This window comes from Neolamprologus multifasciatus, chromosome 23 (assembly GCF_963576455.1).
Source record: "Neolamprologus multifasciatus chromosome 23, fNeoMul1.2, whole genome shotgun sequence".
Classification (NCBI taxonomy): domain Eukaryota; kingdom Metazoa; phylum Chordata; class Actinopteri; order Cichliformes; family Cichlidae; genus Neolamprologus; species Neolamprologus multifasciatus.
Window position 1 is genome coordinate 7759534 of NC_140460.1, and position 12118 is coordinate 7771651.

At 41.9% G+C, this 12118-nt stretch overlaps 1 protein-coding gene across 6 annotated transcripts in view; it reads left to right on the forward strand.

The window, feature by feature from the left end:
• Window positions 1–482: 482 nt before the first annotated feature.
• Window positions 483–12118, forward strand: part of dab1a (DAB adaptor protein 1a) — a 233661-nt gene continuing 222025 nt past the window's right edge. For all 6 annotated transcript variants that reach the window (XM_085152580.1, XM_085152585.1, XM_085152584.1 and 3 more), the window contains exon 1: window positions 483–891. The gene's annotated coding sequence lies outside the window, so the exon portion shown is untranslated. The remainder of the gene's footprint in view (window positions 892–12118) is intronic.

Below are 12118 nucleotides of genomic sequence, written 5' to 3' on the forward strand. Positions count from 1 at the left end.
GAGTAGTTCAGAGACAAAGTTAATTCATGGAGAAAATTCATGGATCTAGTAAAGGTGGACACGGAGAGGATTGGTGTGACAGAAGAGGATGCTGGGGATAGGGTACGATGGAGGCAGATGATCGACTGTGATAACTCCTAAAGGGAGGAGCTGAAAGAAGAAAAGAGAGAAACAGGTTTTTGACTTTCTTCTTGGTGCTTTTAAGGTGTCCTTTTCATCCTGTGTTCACAAACACAATCTTGCCTTGAAGACATATTAGTGAGAAGATAAGATTTTACCTACATCTCAGCTGCAGGATTTTTTTGTCTGATTGAAGGGAAATGCCTGAGCTGGGGATGAGAGTGATGTATACTTTAGTTAAATAAAGAAGAAAGTGAGGAAGAGAGGATTCTGCTATTAGGTGGAATGTGGTAACTGTGCAAGAGGAAAGGAGGGGGGCAGCGGCAGAGCGAGAGTGAGCCAGGCGGGAGGGGAGGGTGGGGGGCTAGGTTGCTGACTCGGAGCTCTGCTGCGGTGAGCTTTGAGCTAGCGACTCTCTGAGCTTTCTGGCTGCTCATGTGTCTGTACACTGCTGTGGTGCAGACCATATCGTAGCCACGCTAGCCTCCCTCCAGCACTTTAACAGCTCAGTCAGTCAGCAGCTCCTGTGTATTTCAGCGGCAGCTAGGCTTTACAATCTTTAAGTGTCTCTGTCTCTAGCTGAGGATTTCCTGTCTCTGGAAGGATTTTCTTCTCTCTCTTTCTGACCAAAGCAGAGAGAGGAGGAGAAGGACAGATAGTAAGAGGAGAGGAAAACAGGAGAAGGAAGAGCGACAGTGGGCCAGGAGTGACCTTCGTGGTGTGGTGGCAAAGCAGAGGAGGAGGAACGGGACTAAGCGGAGGATCCATCAGGTGTGTGTCAGCACTTAAAGGGATGAGTAAGAGAGAGTCTGCTCTGTGTTTGAATTTGTATTCGGAGGCTGTGAGTGACTAAGTAGAGAGGATACCTTATATGAGTTAAATAGACTTTATTTCTTTGCCGCAGCATGTCATTTTCATACTGAAATTCAGTGCAAGTGTTCAAGTCAAGTAAGAAGTACAAAGCTCAGGAGAGGAGTTGTAAGAGTAGTAGATAAGCATTAAGAGGGAGATATTCTTCTGTGACATGTTGTAGATGAATACATCCTTACAGAAGGCAGATATAGAGATGCTGATATGAGGAGAGCAGAGGAAATATAAATGGAGAATACTGGAGATGGATGGAGCAGGAGAGAGAGGGAGATGTATGTTGTGCCAGCCATTGCTCAGCGAGGATGACAGACGTGTTTGTGTGTGTGTTTTTTCTCACTGGCTTGGACTTGGCTGGCAAGAAAAACGTCTGTATCAGAATATCCATCACTTTGGGCTGGGCGCTGCCTCAAGGTTGCAGGCTAGAGAAGTATGCTCTCACAGATATTTGGGAGCATCTGTGCGTCTTTTAATTAATGTAATTTAGTACTTCTGTATAGTAATATCATAGTATTAGTTATTTTTTGGGGTACTGATAGGTAGGAGTGTTCAATATGAAAAGATTAAATGTATTAGAGTATTGTCTCACCACAGGACTTGTTGCCAGATAAGAAGATACAAAGCTATTTAGCTGAAAATATTTTGAGCCGATATCAGATTAGTTGAGCGGAGTGACTGTACCTCAGTCATAAGGTGCAATGCTGCATGATGGATAGCCAAGTGGTGCTGCTTTTTCTCTTTCTGGCTACACCTTCCTTTTATTCATTTTGTCATGTTTGCTCAGCAGCACCTGAGCAGTACAGGATCAGTGCTGCAGAGCCTATGTTGAGAAAACCTCTTCTCCAAGCTCATTTTTTAAAAAGTTAAATCACTCATTTTGGACGTTTTTAGCACTAAATTTCTACATTGTACACTCAGCTAGGTGGGGATATCCAAGACAGAATATGCAAGTCACTCGGTTGGCTTAGAGCCAGTCGAGTGTATCAGTAATTTCTTTTGTGTCTCTTTTGTGTGTGCATTTGTTTGTTCAACAGCCAGAGCCTGAACTTGAGGCCTAAGGGGACATGTACTGTGGGTGCATGAGGGAGAATGAAAGGCTTGGTCTGCATGCCTTGAGGATGGTCTCATTCAGTATCTGTTATTTCGTTTCCTTTTTCCTTTTTGACAACCCATCATGTCTTTCTTAGGTAACATCTTGACTTTGACCTATTGAGAACTGGCTCAGACGGATCTGTGACTCAGCAGCCGGCACACACTTATCTACTTACACATATACGTACACTCTCATGGGCTTTTGCTAGTCTTGAGGTTATTAAAATTCTGGCTTGCTCCTCTATTTCTATAGCTCAAAATTGGCACAGTGAAAATTGGCGCTGATGTAGAGTGGATATGAGTGGTAATATTACTTTGTGTGAAAAAAAAAAACAGGTCTATTGTGTTGTACTGGCAGCTGTAATATCACATTGTTTGTTTTGCTACATTTTCTGTGTACAAGTGTGTCTGAATGTGCCTACAGGTGCTGTGCAGCTCTCATAACTTTGTACCCTTCGTACAGCAGAACATCATTTGTTAAACCAAGAGAGGAAAAATGTAATTACATTCTCCTTACACTGTCTGCCAACAAAGAGACAGGCTTTTTATATCTTGGATTTTACAAATCTCTTTCAATCATCAAATGGGCCAAATGTACCTAAAACGGTATGCTTTTACTGTATTCATTTGGCATGCAGCATGGCTGTGGGAATGAGAAAGTTATGCGTACATAAATGTGTGTATGTTTGCAGAAGTGTGTTATCCATGTGAAGGCAAAGCTTTTCCTTGATAGGTCCTGACAGAGAATTCCATTTACCACGTAGGTGTTTGCTATATAGACTCTATGGATGAAGTTTGCTTTAAAGAACTGTAAATACATGTGAAGGCGCATAAATAAGCAATATAAATGCACATTTTTTTATGGTATTTATGTATAGGTGAAGGCTCTATGAATGCACATATTTATCAAATGTACTGTGTCCTTTTGTGTCCTTTTATGTGTTAAGAACCTTGGTCGTGGTAAATGAGGGAAGGGTGAGATGAAAAAAAGAAAGCTTCTCTTCTTCCATCCCTCTCTCTGGTGCTGCTTTGTGCTATCATGGCTGTAATGAAGGCTCATTTATCTCCATCTCAGCACAGTCTCATCATTCACATAAGGCATGCAGTAGCCCTGGATTGAGGATGAGTGTGTATTTCTTAAGGGATGATCCTTTATGCATGTGTTGTCTGAGGATGGATGCTGGACGGGATGCAGAAACTGACCTGTTGATGTACCTGTTGAGTGGAATGAGTGAAATAGGTCAGATTTGATACGAAAGGGCAAACGTTTTATGTGTTTGGTCAGCATTGTGAGGGCAAACGCTCAGCGTAGAATTGGATCAATGGACAAGGATTACATCCAGAGGTCAGGTTAAGTAAGCATCCATTTGAGCCACCTCCTCATCCTGGAGCTGAGAGGCAACGAATGGAATAGGCAGATTGGGAGACAGACATACAGAGAAACAGTGGGACGTGCGTAGAGAGATAAAGGCTGAGTAATGTCATCATAGGCCCCATGTCTTCCAGGTCTGATTAAGAGCCTCTCTGAGCATTCCCAGACACTGTGCTGTGATAGGCCAAGGTCACTGCGAATCACTGCACAGTGCTGCAGATTGATGCTTAACTCCGTCAGGAAATGGCACAATCTAATTTGGCCAATGGGCTTCCTCCCTACTTCAGATGAAGAGGACGATTCTCCTCACCCTGGGGCCCTTAGAGGAAGTTTGCGTGTGAATGTCTGCTGGCTTGCAGCCTGTGTGGTTGAGTGATTGTACGTGTGTCTGGGTGCATTCATTCATTCTCTGCGCATTCTGTTACTTCTCACCATGTGCAGATCTATATGGATGCATTTCGGTTTAAAAGTACTCCTGTCTATGTGTGTTTATGCCTCTCATACAGTATGTGTGCAACACCACACCTGTCAGCATGTGGTTAAGAAAGGCAAGCAAGTGATTGGCAGGCTATGATATTAGTTTGGGAATAATAAGACTGTGATAACTCAGCAGCGTTTCCCTCCAGAAAGTGACTCCCAGGTAATCACATTGACTCAACACAATCTCTGTCTTGCATGGCAGTGCCCAGGACAGGACAAAGCTCTTTTTCATTTCCTCTTATGAATGTCATGGGTCCTGGTGTGCGTGAAGTGTGTTGGTGTGTGTATGGGAGTGATGCAGTTTAGTAGCTTATGGTTATGAGTTTAGATTTCTTTTGGATGTATTTTGAAAACTGTAATGTCCCAAGGTAGGTGGCAAAGAGTTTACAGATATTGAAGTTGCATTTAAAAAAGCCTTAAAATGATGCTATACAGTGGTCCCTCGTTTGTAGCAGGAGATACGTTCTAAAAATAACCCCCGATAGGTGAAATCCGTGAAGTAGCCAGCTTTATTTTTTACAATTATTATAGATGTTTTAAGGCTGTAAGACCCCTCACTACACACTTTATACACTTTTCTCAGACAGGCATGAACATTTTCACACTTTTCTCTCTTGTTTAAACACCCTCAAAGTTCAAACCTTTGTAGAAAAATAAGTCCAGTATTATAGAATGAAACAAAGATCAAACCCTGTTTTCATGTCCAGAACATGGGAATAGAGCAGCTGAGAGAGTATTCAACATTAATGAATCAATGATATGGAAGTAGAGCAAGCAAGAAAATGAGTTGAGTAAAGTATGACTTATCTGACTGTTTTGCTTCGCTTAATGCGCCTTATAATCCCAAAAATACGGTAAGTTCTGCCTTCCTTTAGCATGTCCAGAAGTCCAACTTTTTGTGAGATGGTTAGTATCTTCCCCTGCCCTTTTGGTGCTACCGCAGGTGCCTTTGTCAGTGCAAAACGTTTCGTCAAAATTGTTGTGTTTGTTGGGGACAAAACATATAAACATGCAGTACAGCACTTCAGAAGCAGACTTTTAGCAATTGAAGATTTATGTAAATTTGACAAGCAGAACACATTCTGTACTGTACAGGAGACACGGCATGGAGGAGATTGATTGACAGTGGTCTACAGCCAATCAATACGCAGAACACAATGTGCTGTTAAAAGTATTTTTTTTGTGCATAATTGCACAAAGAAAATCTGCGACACAGCGAGCCCGCAAAATAAATTTTGAGAGGTGCTGGTATCGGTACAAAAAAAGAATACTGCAAATTGTCCAGTTGCAGTCTGCGTCTGGTCCATTCTCTAAATGTAATGCAATAATTGTTTAACCTTGAGTGCTTTGTACATTTCTACTTGTGAGAACTGTTTATAAGTTTGAGAACTTTCTGCTCTGGAAACCTTGGACCAGCATTGACTTTTAAAAAATTACTATTGGAGCAGAACAAAACCTGTTAATAGAAAACAGAAAAGGTTGGCTTCCCTCCGAGATAGACGTTTAGAAATAATGTTGGTGCAGCAATAAATATGCACGCTAATTGTTTTTTGGTTGTTTTTTTAATTTTCAGACTGATCCAAAGGAGTGTTTAAGTGAAATGCACTGCAGTAGAAACATCAATTATGGTGCTGGAGTATGTTGTGTTAGTTGCGTCAGTGAACACATATACTGTCTTCTTTCTGGAGAAGAGATGTTTACAGTATTGGCAGAGTATACTTCTCTTTATTATAGGAGAATTTTTCTCTTTACATAATAATTAATATGGGGATATTTTTAGTCATTATTTTCACTGTTAATTAACATTTTGATTATTTGTCTTCTTTTTACACAGGTAATTGTGATACGTTTCATTAAATTGCTCATTTTACCTACTGTCTAAAACAAAGCTTCATTGATATATTACAACCAGTAAATGTGTACTGTTAACTATTAACTATAACTCTCTCCCTCTCTTTTGAGTTTACACCACATACAAATGATGAAGGCTGCTCTCTTTTTTTTTGTCTTAATTACTGATATTTTTCACCAAACAAATATTGATTAATGTACAGGGTGGGCCATTTATATGGATACACCGTGATAAAATGGGAATGGTTGGTGATATTAAAGTCCTGTTTGTGTCACATTAGTATATGTGAGGGGGCAAACTCCTCAAGATGGGTGGTGACCATGGTGGCCAATTAGAAGTCGGCCATCTTGGATATAACTTTTGTTTTTTCAATAGGAAGAGGGCCATGTGACACATCAAACTTATTGGTAATGTCACAAGAAAAGCAATGATGTGCTTGGTTTCAACGTAACTTTATTCTTTCATGAGTTATTTACAAGTTTCTGACCGCTTATAAAATGTGTTCAATGTGCTGCCCATTGTGTTGGATTGTCAATCCAACCCTCTTCTCCCACTCTTCACACACTGATAGCAACACCGCAGGAGAAATGCCAGCACAGACATCCAGTATCCGTAGTGTCAGGTGCTGCACATCTCGTATCTTCACACCGTAGACAATTGCCTTCAGATGACCACAAAGATAAAAGTCTAAGGGGGTCAGATTGGGAGACCTTGGGTGCCATTCAACTGGCCCACGACGACCAATCCGCTTTCCAGGAAACTGTTCATCTAGGAATGCTCGGACCTGGCACCCATAATGTGGTGGTGCACCATCTTGCTGGAAAAACTCAGGGAACGTGCCAGCTTCAGTGCATAAACAGGGGAACACATCAACATGTAGCAATTTCAAATATCCAGTGGCCTTGAGGTTTCCATTAATGAAGAATGGACCCACTATCGTTGTACCACATATATCACACCAAACCATCACTTTTGTTGTTCCAACAGTCTTGGAGGGATCGATCCAATGTGGGTTAGTGTCAGACCAATAGCGGTGGTTTTGTTTGTTAACTTCACCAGTCACATAAAAGTTTGCCTCATCACTGAACAAAATCTTCTGCGTGAACTGAGGGTTCTGCTCCAATTTTTGTTTTGCCCATTCTGCAAATTCTGTGCGGCGATCTGGGTCATCCTCGTTGAGATGCTGCAGTAGCTGGAGTTTGTAAGGGTGCCATTTGTGAGTAGCTAATATCCGCCGAAGGAATGTTCGACTAATGCCACTCTCCAGTGACATGCGGCAAGTGCTACGCTGTGGGCTCTTGCTGAATGAAGCTAGGACAGCCACTGATGTTTCTTCATTAGTGACAGTTTTCTTGCGTCCACATTTTGGCAAATCCAACACTGAACCAGTTTCACGAAACTTAGCAAGCGATTTGCTAACTGTAGCATGGGAGATGGGTGGTCTCGTAGGGTGTCTTGCATTGAAATCTGCTGCAATGACCCAGTTACTGCATTCACCAGATATCAACACGATTTCGATCCGCTCCTCACGTGATAACCTCTTCGACATGTCAATGGCTGTGAACAAAGCGAAACTTGTAAATAACTCATGATAGAATAAAGTTACGTTGAAACCAAGCACATCATTGTTTTTCTTGTTACATTACCAATAAGTTTGATGTGTCACATGGCCCTCTTCCTATTGAAAAAACAAAAGTTGTATCCAAGATGGCCGACTTCTAATTGGCCACCATGGTCACCACCCATCTTGAGGAGTTTGCCCCCTCACATATACTAATGTGCCACAAACAGGACTTTAATATCACCAACCATTCCCATGTTATTACGGTGTATCCATATAAATGGCCCACCCTGTAGATTATTTTTTTCAGTTAAGTCTATGAAATCGGAATCTGAACCCAAGATGATGCCTGTATGTTGTCAGTCCAAGCAGTGAACAATGATTGGTAAACAAATGGTACTCAATCCAAATATAGATTTTTTTTAAGGCACCAAACTCCTCTGGTTTGAGCTGGAACCAGTAAATTTCATCATTATTATATTCCTTGAATCATCAGTTGGTAGCTTTTTTAGTGCAATGCCCACAAGCGCAAAGGTCAAGAGTAGGGATGGGTATCGTTTAGGTTTTATCTGATACCGGTGCCAAACCGGTACTTTTGAAACGGTGCCGGTGCTTAAACGGTGCTCAAACCGGTGCTTAAAGAATGGAGAACACAAAATTGGTCCAAAAACCTCTCATGTTCAGCTGTTTTTTTTGTAAAAAGATAACAATGTTAGCCTTTTCTGCAGCTATAGGGCATATATGGTATCACTCTTGGCTGGAAGCAGTGCTTAAACAATGGAAAAAACAAAAACTTTGTCCAAAAACCTCTCATGTTTAACTGTTTCCCACTTTTTATTTGGTCATTTTAGCCTTTTTGGCCAGGGTGAAGGGAGTATCTGCCATCAAACAAGAAGACAGCCGCATGTAGCTATGATGATGTTTGCTAGTTCACCTTACATGCATTAATGTAATAACGTGGTTAGCCTACTCAACGTAAATTATACACGAACAACATTAAGCTACTCACGCAGAGAAGAACGGCTGCTGCTGCTGCATCATCATCCTCATCATTTCTGCTACACTGGCAGGGCTAGGGGCCAGGACTCTACTCTTCAGCTTTTTGGGGGATGTTGCTAACTCTTCGTCCGATAACAGGCACCACACCTGCAGTAGATGCGCTCGGTGTGAGGTCTCGCAGCAAGCTATCAAATACGGCGCATTTTTCGGCTTTTAAAAAAAACGCTATGCGTCGCCAGGTGTTTCATCGGATTTCAGGTGTTACCTCCTTTCCACAGTATCACCTTAAAGCACTTGTTGCAGGCTGCTGAGTTTGCATCTTTTGCTGTGAAGTATAGCAAGACTTTTGACCGCTTCGCCTCGGGCATTTTTAAACTGTAGCTCTGCTCTAAAAGAACGTACGTACCTGGACCCGCCTACTATCCCCGGAAACGTAAAATGATTGGCTAGAATTCAAAGTGTATCACATCTCAGGAAAAAAAAGCACCGAAATAAAGCACCGAAATGTGCGCTGCTTTTCGGTCTGGTTACTACCGTTTATATCAGAACCGGTGCCATCATGGCACCGGATACCGGTACCCATCCCTAGTCAAGAGTATGTTGTTTTTACCTGTTTATTGATCAGTGCTTATGCAAGATGATGAGAAGTACGATGAGCGTGCACTTCTGAGTTCCTGTTTAAAAAAACAAAAAACAAAAAAGTAAATGGAAGAAAAGTAGTGAGGAAAGGTTGTAAAACGAAGGGTATTCTATCAGGAGGTTTAACACAGGAGATACCTCAGTGGTGAAGAGAGAAAGTGGAGGGCGCAGTGGACCAGGGTAACTATATAGCTGAGCTGGCCGATCGATAATACACTCGCTGATCCATAACATATTAATAGGAGGGAATACATTATTACTGTTAAGAGATGTCAGGTGGACAGGGCAAGCGCGCACACACACACCTGAATGCTAGGAAATTTGCAGCTGAGCTTGGGTGAGGGACACAACACCGCATCTGGGCACAAAGCCAAAGAAAAACACTCAATCGTCTCCTGGATTTTTTTTTGTCCTCCCCCCCCCCCCCGATGTACCTTCTCTGCCCATTTCATTCCCAGTCTTAATATCCTGATTGAAGTGGTCACCTTTGCCTGTTGTCGTTAATGAGCAGCAGGTGTCTGAGTGCAGCTTACTCGACCATGGCCCCAGGAACTAACTCACAGTTGTGCATCTTCTTTATCAGCCTGGAAAAGGGAAGAGACTGCAGTCCAAAGCAGTTTAATGGGTTTTCATTACTGCTTATAAGGAAGAGTAGAAATATAAGAGAGGAAGGTGCAGGGCAGCATTAGGTGTGTCATTCAAAGTGTGACGCTCGGGTGGTTTTCACAGTGTTACTGCATTATCTTACTGTGTTTTCACCTTGTTTACTGAGCATTGTCGCATTAAATCCAGTATGTGCTAGAGTTGCAGAGCTTTAGCTACATTTCAGATCCACACGAGAATAGACATCAGCAGTGTATTTTTGCATGTATGAATGTGTGCGTATGTGTTTGCACAGTTATGTGTAGTCAGACTTGTTCTGTACTTTGCATTTCGTGCTGTCTGCGATGCCATGTCTGACAGCACCGTTCGGGCTGTGTGAGTTGTCCTTTGCAATTCAATGCAATGTAGTGCAGCAGATTGTGTGCTTTGAATACACAACTATAACCACTGGGTTTGACAGTGAAGGTGAAAAGACCAAATAGGTATGTTGGGAGTATAATGATCAGAATGTCTCCCAAATCCTTTCCTTTACGCCCTGTTATTTCTGCCCTAATGCTGAAAATAACACTGCAGTGTCTTACCATTCTCAAGGCTGATATTTTTGCCAATACTGGAATGAACAGCCCTGTAAGTGTAATAGAGTCACAATTAACTACATATTCCATAAAAACAAAATACTTGTGAGAAATGTAACTATAGACATGCACATATGTCCCTCTTAAATAATGAAACTCACTTCGCTGGTCACTGCTCTCGCCACATGACTATATGCAAAACAGTATATATGTAGTTACTAGAAACATTACTTAACTTTGTGGCTGTGTGATGTACAGAGCTTTAAATTTTCCATCCAATAACCTTATTTTACATACTTATTCTGAGTCATTATGTTATGTTGCTGAAAATACATTCGAGATTCTGCATATTCATAAGCAGATATCTGTTTACAGACTTTAGGTGCTATTAAATGATTGCCATCTGTAAAACATAAATGTGCCATACTGGGTCAGTAAAACCTACTGTGTTGCAATCCTGTTGGAGTTGGGGGTTTAAACATGCTATTTTTATGTTTACAGCTAAAAATAGCACAGGTTCATCACCCTCTTTGGTCCCTTTGGGTTTTTCTTTTTCTAGTAAGTGTGCGAGGGTGAGGAGAGAGATGGAAAGTGTTCATGTCCAGCTTCAACTTTATATATTTATCTCTGAGCCACAGCTTAGCTTTAACTGGTATGGAAGGAAAAAGATGGTGGACAGTTGGACAGTGAGGTGGATGAGGCAGAGCACATGCACAGGACTGATGCCAAGAGTCTGCCTCAAGGTTCATATCTCTGAAAAGCATAGATGTAGTAGGTCAAAATTCAATACAACAGTGCACGCATTGGATGAATGATGTGAGTGTGTGTTAGAGGCAAACATAGTTTCACCGCTGATGTGAGAAAAGCAGATTGATGTACGATCCTTTTCTCTTTTTTGTGTTGGTTCCTGTCTCTCCTCCTCCTCCTTCCCTCCCTCGCTGTCCCTTCCTCTCTTTCTGCGGTGTGAGCGTGGCGAGGCCAGATGAGTTGCTATGTCACAGGGAATGCAGCAGTGAGGGAGGTGAAGCTTTATTTCTCTCTGAAAGGTGTATTTTTCTCTTGTCAACAGGCATGGCTGCATCCTTGACTCCCCCTCCCAATCTCCATCTTTTCCCTTATATTTCTCTGTTTTTTTTCTTTCTAGCTTCGCTTCTCCCTCCCTCTCTCTTTCTCTCTTCCAGCCTCCTATCTGGAGCTGTACAGAGGACAGATTGAGGGTATTATTTTTCTGCGACTGAATTTTTCTGCCATGCAGTGATACTGAAGGTCCCACTCTGCTCCTGTGTCCAAGATAAATCAAAAACATTTTTCTACAGCTGCAATCAATGCCCTAGCCGCTTTTCAACCGCTTTGCCTTTTCCCCATCTCCGACACATTTGCAGACATGTGCACACTCTTAAGACACACATCCACACTCTTTCTCTTCTGTGTTTCTTCCTGAGGCGGTGGTTCTCTCTTGAACGCTGACATCAGATAGCCTCCCTGCAGCAGTCCACTCCTCTGGGAGGGATTTGCATCGTATTTGCATCTCATTACAGATTTAATAGAGCAAACTGTGCTCCTTCCTGAGTGAAAATGATGAGAGGGGAAGTGGAAAGGTGAAGATAGCTGGGTAGAGTCAGCCTACTGGTGACTGTCAGTGCCTCTGAGCAGATGTTACTGCATATCCCCTGTCTGACACCCAGCTGATGTAGCTCTGCAATTAACCATATCCTTAAAAAATAAAGAAAATCTAATTATTTATTCTCTCACAAACACTTTCTCGTAAGCCAAAGACAATCTGGGATCAAAAGCTTTTAATAAAAGTCATTAAAAGTTAAAACCTCTGATGAATTATAATTGAAGCCAATGCAGATGTACTGAAAGCTGCTACTTGAAGCTGTATCCAGAGGTTTCCATGTTGTTCAGCAAATATATTTAGATAGATAGATAGATAGATATATATAGATAGTAGGGGT